This window comes from Poecilia formosa, unplaced genomic scaffold, assembly GCF_000485575.1.
Source record: "Poecilia formosa unplaced genomic scaffold, Poecilia_formosa-5.1.2 Scaffold744, whole genome shotgun sequence".
Lineage (NCBI taxonomy): Eukaryota > Metazoa > Chordata > Actinopteri > Cyprinodontiformes > Poeciliidae > Poecilia > Poecilia formosa.
Window position 1 is genome coordinate 27,437 of NW_006800683.1, and position 6,436 is coordinate 33,872.

General features: G+C 38.2%; 2 long non-coding RNA genes across 2 annotated transcripts in view; one reads left to right on the forward strand and one right to left on the reverse strand.

The window, feature by feature from the left end:
- Positions 1-999, reverse strand: part of LOC107834746 (uncharacterized) — a 5,911-nt gene extending 4,912 nt beyond the window's left edge. Inside the window, exon 1 of the long non-coding RNA XR_001660560.1 lies at positions 867-999. This is a non-coding gene — a long non-coding RNA (uncharacterized LOC107834746). The remainder of the gene's footprint in view (positions 1-866) is intronic.
- Positions 1,000-4,989: 3,990 nt separating this feature from the next.
- LOC103131321 (uncharacterized) lies at positions 4,990-6,436 on the forward strand. Its single transcript, XR_001660557.1, has 4 exons — positions 4,990-5,146; positions 5,317-5,954; positions 6,036-6,180; positions 6,348-6,436. It is a non-coding gene; the product is annotated as an uncharacterized LOC103131321 (long non-coding RNA).

A 6,436-nucleotide genomic window follows, 5' to 3' on the forward strand; every position in this document is an offset into this window, starting at 1 on the left:
TTAAAAATATAAACAAGGACACAATGCAACATTTTAGTGGACTGTAATCTATAAAAAAGAGCTGTTTGTTTGCTACACTTGCAGCGGAGATGAAGATGGTCCAATCAGGAAAGCAGAGCTGCATCAAACTTTGGCAGGGAACTGCAGGAAAAAAAAAAAAAAAAGCAAAATTAGAATTGTTAATGCATGTCACCATGAGAAAAGCCTACTGAGTTTGGCTTAATTTTTTTTTTTTAAATTAAATAACTCATTTTTGTCTCATGAACGTAAAAAGTTATTTGTCAAACATAAACTTTTATTTGCACACATCAGAAATCTTTTGTTGTGATTTTGGGCCCTGCCGACGACATCATGTGAGAATCACAAGCAAAACTTTGAGTCAAACAAAAACTTAGAATAGCAAAAAAAGATTTCTTACAAGCGCAAATAAGTTTGTTTTGCAAATAATTTTTTCACTTCATGAGATAAGTATGTGTGATTTTAATTTAAAAAAAAAAAATTAAGCCAAACTCAGTAGGCTTTTCTCATGGTGACATGCATTAACAATTCTAATTTTGCTTTTTTTTTTTTTTTTCCTGCAGTTCCATGTTAAAGTTTGATGCAGCTCTGCTTTCCTGATTGGACCATCTTCATCTCCACTGCAAGTGTAGCAAACAAACAGCTCTTTTTTATAGATTACAGTCCACTAAAATGTTGCATTGTGTCCTTGTTTATATTTTTAATAGTGTAATTCTGTGAAGACAAAATATGTCTGGTGGTCTAGCTCTGATTTAATATCTTAGAGTATTCCAGACAATAGTGGAACACAGAAATTACAAACTTTTTGTGCTGTTGTAACCATTAAGCAACCTTATAAGTTGAAATACATTGTTGATGTTACTATTATAAAATAGCTTGCAATTAAGTTTTGGCAAAGCTCAAAGTAATTTTCACAGGTGGCGGAGTGTTAGCAGCTGCTGAAAGTAACTAAAAAGTTACTTTTAATGTAATTTAGTTACTTTCCAAATCAAGTAATCAGTAATTTAACTAATTTACTTTTTCAAGGAGTAATTGGTAATCCAATTAATGTTACTTTTTCAAAGTAACTATGCCATCACTGTCAGATGAGAGGTGGAGATCCTCCTGGACAGATCACCAGTCCATCACAGGGCCCTGAAAGCTAACAATGAATAAAATGTATGAAAAAGAAGTGGTAGATTAACAAGGGGAATAAATTCTGTCCAATTATTTTCAAATCAAGATGTGTTTATTAAGCACTTACCGTTGGAAACACACCAGTGTTTGCTGATGTTAAAAATGTAGCCAGCTGCTCTGGTAAAAAAAAAAGAAAAAAGAAAAAAAGCTTTACATCATGAAGACAATGTGGAGGTTCATCCTCAGAACTGATTGGTGATCTGGTGGAGCCAGAGCCTCTTCTGAAACAGGAAAGTCTTTAGGTTTTCAAACACTTGATCTCTCTGGCTTTCTCTTTCAATTTACTTAGACTGCAAAAATGTGTTAAAGACAAAACAATGAAAAATGAGTTATAACAGCCTCACAATATCACAGTCTCTTTGGCATACTGAGTATAATTAAAACCAGGTTAAGTTTATCAAGAAAACTATATTAAGTTGCAACACACAGAGCCTCCATGCATTTGTAACATGAAGTTGAATGGTTGTTATAATAATATATATTGATTAAATGACTATTTCTCAAACAAACACAGGTATGTTTATATGTGTACTGCAGTGTTTATAATTAAATTAAGATAATTACCATTTTTAAGTGAACTTACCACAAGCTAGCAAGACTTTAGTATCCTTTGCTCCTTTCGCACCATATTTTCCATACAGTTCTTGTCCTGTTGTGTTATCGTCCAACTTGGTCTAGGAGGTCACCAGCTTGAATTGACCAAAACCACTACCCCTTATCAAGGTGCTCTCACTTTAATCAGAGATGTTTTGGAAATCTTCAGCTCATTGGGCATAGATATTGGTCTTATTTTTATAGATCAAGAAAAAGTGTTTGACCAGGTTAAACATCAATATTTGTGGCAATATTTGACTGCTTTTGGTTTCAGCCCAGGTTTCATACCTTTGATCCAGGTTTTGTACCATGACATTGGGAGTGAACCAGGGGCAGAGCAGCCCGACGCTGACTTGTTCCGCCACTGGAGTGAACTTAAAATAAATGGAGGCTTAAGTGTTCCATTTAATGTTTTAAGGGGAGTGAGGCAAGGTTGTTCTTCATCAGGGATGCTTTATTCCTTGTTAAAATGCTAACATTGACAGGACAGAGGCCCTGAAAATCCTGGGTGTTAGGATCCCAGGTTGTAGAATTGTTTTGGAGTGTGATTTATTGATTCTAGTTTTATTCTGTTTCTCATTGTGATTAGTTTTGTTTCTATTTTTCTTTAGTTCAGTCCTTTCTTAGTGATTCTAGTTTGCTCTTCTGTATTATTGTTAAGTATGTTTCCTATGTGTAGTTATGCTAGTTATGTGTTAGATTCATTTTTCCTAGTCCCCTGTACCACTTTCTCTCATTCTCTCTCTTTCTCCCCTCCAAACTGCAGTCAGTTAGCCCAGGGGTGAGCAATCCTGGTCCTCGAGGGCCGGTGTCCTGCAACTCTTAGATGTCTCCCTGGTAGTGATGGGCTACTTGAAGCCAGGCTTCGATTTGTATCGAGTAAAAAGGGGGGGTGTCTGATGAAGCCCCGCTTCAAGGCTTGTACGATGCCTCGCATTGCATGGGTCACATGACTGCTTCAATTTGCGTGTCGGTTTTCAAAATAAAAGCGTGATGAGCCGTGCTGCTTCATGGCATGGGTTATTGAATTTGATCGCGCATCAAAGTAGTATTTATCTTCAGCAGTGGCAGAAATAAAAGAAACCTTTTATAGTTCATGTGTATTAACGATTTTGATGATGGCACTCATCAAAATGTAATGTTTGTTACCGGTTTTCTCAACTGTTGATATGGTATATTTTGTGACTTTATATTTGTGTGGTTTTTTTATTATGTAAAAACTGCATCGTTGCTGAAAAGTGCCACACAAATAAACTTGATTGACATGGAGCCAGCAAGAAGAAAACATTTGACATCTGGGAAGACTTTGAGATGATTGCTCACAAGATTCTTAAATAAAAAGAATTAACCCCTTCACCTCCAAAATCCACACCTTCCTGAAATTTCCAATATTTCTTTGTTCTGCAAAGATTTATCAGTCTTGAACAGCAGAAACAGACTTAAAGTTGTTGGAAGAGTAAAATTCTGGCCTGATGAGTCAAAATAAAGGGGATTGGAGAGTCAAAAGAGAATTTTTGAAGAATTATGTCTATCTGAGTGACAAGGCTGTCACAGTTTCAACAGCAGATGTCACTAGTGAGAAATGAATGAACCACCGAGAAATGAACCTTTGGGCAAAGCAATGGGCTGGGAAGCTTCACTGCTTCATGAGGCTTCATTTGCCCATCACTACTCCCTGGTCCAACACACATGAATCCAACAGCTGAATCACCTCCCAAGTGCAGTCAGGTTCTCCAGAGTCCTGTTAACAACCTCATTATTTGACTCAGGTGTGTTGAAGTAGAGACACACCTAAAAGTTGCAGGAGACCGGCCATGAAGGCCTGGAGTTGCCCACCCCTGAGTTAGCCAATCAGCCCAGGTTTGTTTTTTTTTCCAGCATTCATTCTCGCAGTACTTGCACACCTTTTAACCTCTCACCCCTCACTTTCTCTCGTTATCTCCCTGTCTATTCCCTAATGTAATTTTTAGATTCCTGTGATTTGCTCTGCTCTGGTTCCCTGTGACCCCTCATGACCCTACTAAGGGACAAGGGTGTAAAGAAAATGGATGGATGGTTCCCTGTGCTCTCCATGGCTGTTATTGTAAGATTTTATTTTTCATTAAAAACCACAAAATCTACTTGGTGCCTCCACCTGCTGCATTTTTTGTTGGTGAACCCACCAACAAACACTAAACATGACTCTGGGGATCTTAAGCAGCTGCTTTGTTAATTTTATGCCTTATGTCAGCTCTGAATGTGACTAGCATTGTTTTTAATGTATTCTGGCTTATTACTTAATTTACATGATGCCATCTTTCAATTGTTCTAGGGGGTTTATCAGCAAGTGACCAATCAGTAGTACTCGCAATTTGCTCTTAAGTACATGCTTCTTATCTTGAGGAACTGAACCTCCGACAACATTGCTGGGCTTCATCATTGCTAACGAATTGCAGTCATAGAGATTTTGAGGAAAATAACAGGAAATTCTCATCAAACGTTGTCAGAAGGAACATGCAATCCCCACACCTGTTATCCAGCTGTAAGAGCATGGAATAAAATGTATTACATTTGCAAAATCCAAGAGGAATCTGGAAAAATGCTAGAGGTGGATTAAGGCCTGCAGCCGACCTCAGGTCCAGCTGAATGAAACTGTGATCGACAAATACATGTTCATCTATTCGAACGTAACTGGTTGTAAATGCAACTGGGTCTATATTAATATTGGTATAATTAAACTAAATATGTTTCTTTAATGTATTTGTCTCTTTATACCTGACTGTTCCTGTGTCTATCATTGGGGGTTTGTTCCTCATGCTCCACCTCACTTTCTTCTTTTTTTCCAGGCTCCTCCAGGACTGTTAGAATCACTTCTTCTTCCCTTTTGTTATTTGTTCTACTGTGAAGAGGCTAGTTTTATAATCCAGCACATGAAGTTGTTCCAATTTAGCATGTAACAGTGCCTTTAATACAGTTCAAATTGTAACTTTCTAGACTTTAATCACAACTAATAAATATTAAGTGCAAAAATAGCTGTTCTGAAAAAGCATGCTTTAAATTAAATAATCATTAACAAACTTAAGATATTACCGATTTTTAGTCTTGGTTTAAGTATGTCCAAGTATGCTAAGATCTAATTTACTTTGAATATTTATTTTTCACAAGGGAAGAATACCAGTGTTTTACATAGAAATCTATTAAATAGACATCCCTACTGCTCTACACAGGGGCGTCCTGCTACTGAAACATCACCTCCTATCGCCCAGCCATTTCCTCACACGCCACCCAGAGGGACTGTGGGATGCATTCAGAACTGCTAATAAGAACAGACACGGCATTTGATCATAGCCAAAAGGCCGGGAATCATCTGCCTGACTGCGTAAGTCATACCCGACTTACATTTAGACATTATTCAGAATAATGTCTAAATGAACTGCAATGAATCAGACCTGCAGCGCCTATGGGACTGCGGTCCACTGCTGTTATTTTTCTGTAAAAGAAGGAATGACCCTGGTTTGTGCTATAGACAATTCTACCTCATTTTTACAGATATGTGAAACGTCGCACGAACCTGCAATGACGATTATCCTGGTCGAGGCGCGCAGTGTTCGGCTGCAACATAAGCTGCAAAAATCCTGCAGTCCGAGTCGGAGTACTGCCCGCTTATGGGACCTAGACACCGCATCATAGTTCAGCTCACCTTAAGCATTGGTCTAGTACAAAGTATGTTTTCAACATATATTTGGTAGGTGCTTAATTCCGAATGGAAGTGGCTCAGTGGGTGGAGAACTAACAAGAGGAGATCAGAGGAGTGTATTCATCATAGTCACCCTGAACCGCTTTATGGAGCAGGTTGGTAACTGCAATGCTTGGAGCATTTTTTGGCACTATAGTGTTATGCCGAGAAACGCATGCCTGCCGAGAATTGCATGCCCTATCGCGGGAACGCGCATCGCTCTAAACTCTCTCATATTGATGACCGAAGAGGCATCCGTTTCTCGGCATAACACCAGCGCACCCCTGCGATTTGATGAATGAATTCCTCCCCGGCCCTCTCGCCGCCCACTAACAGTGAAATCTTGCACAGAGAAACTTGTGGAACTGGATAGTTTCTTTCTGTTTTGCATACTGAAGTTACCATTTTCTACCGAGGTGGCTGCTTCCTTGTTCCCTGCGCATTTACAGCGGTATGTTGCTTTTTATTTAATTTTTAGTATATTTTTTATTAAGTTTTTAATTATTTTATTAAGTTCCAGTTGTTTTCACAGGATTACAAACCTCAACCTGAAGAACCAGTTTTATGCTGTATTGGACCAACATGCCTCCCAGCTCCAGAGCTTATTTAGGAAGAAAGCTGCTTCCACTGGAAAAGTGAATGATGTTCTGTCTCAGCTGAGAACCCATGATGTCTAGGTTAGTGTTTGTTCTTGTTCTTGTTTTGAGCTTTATTAAGTTTTACCTATTTTTTTTTATTTTACAAAATAAACCAATGAATGGAAGAAAATGTTCTTATGATTCAGGAACGCTGATATTCATGTATGACATGCTGTTCTTCACACCATTTCTCCCTATTTGCACAGACTCCTCCACATTCATCAAAACGTGGGATGAAAGTTTTCAGCAAATTTAACAATATAATTTATTAACCTTGTTCATGTTTCCCAAAACA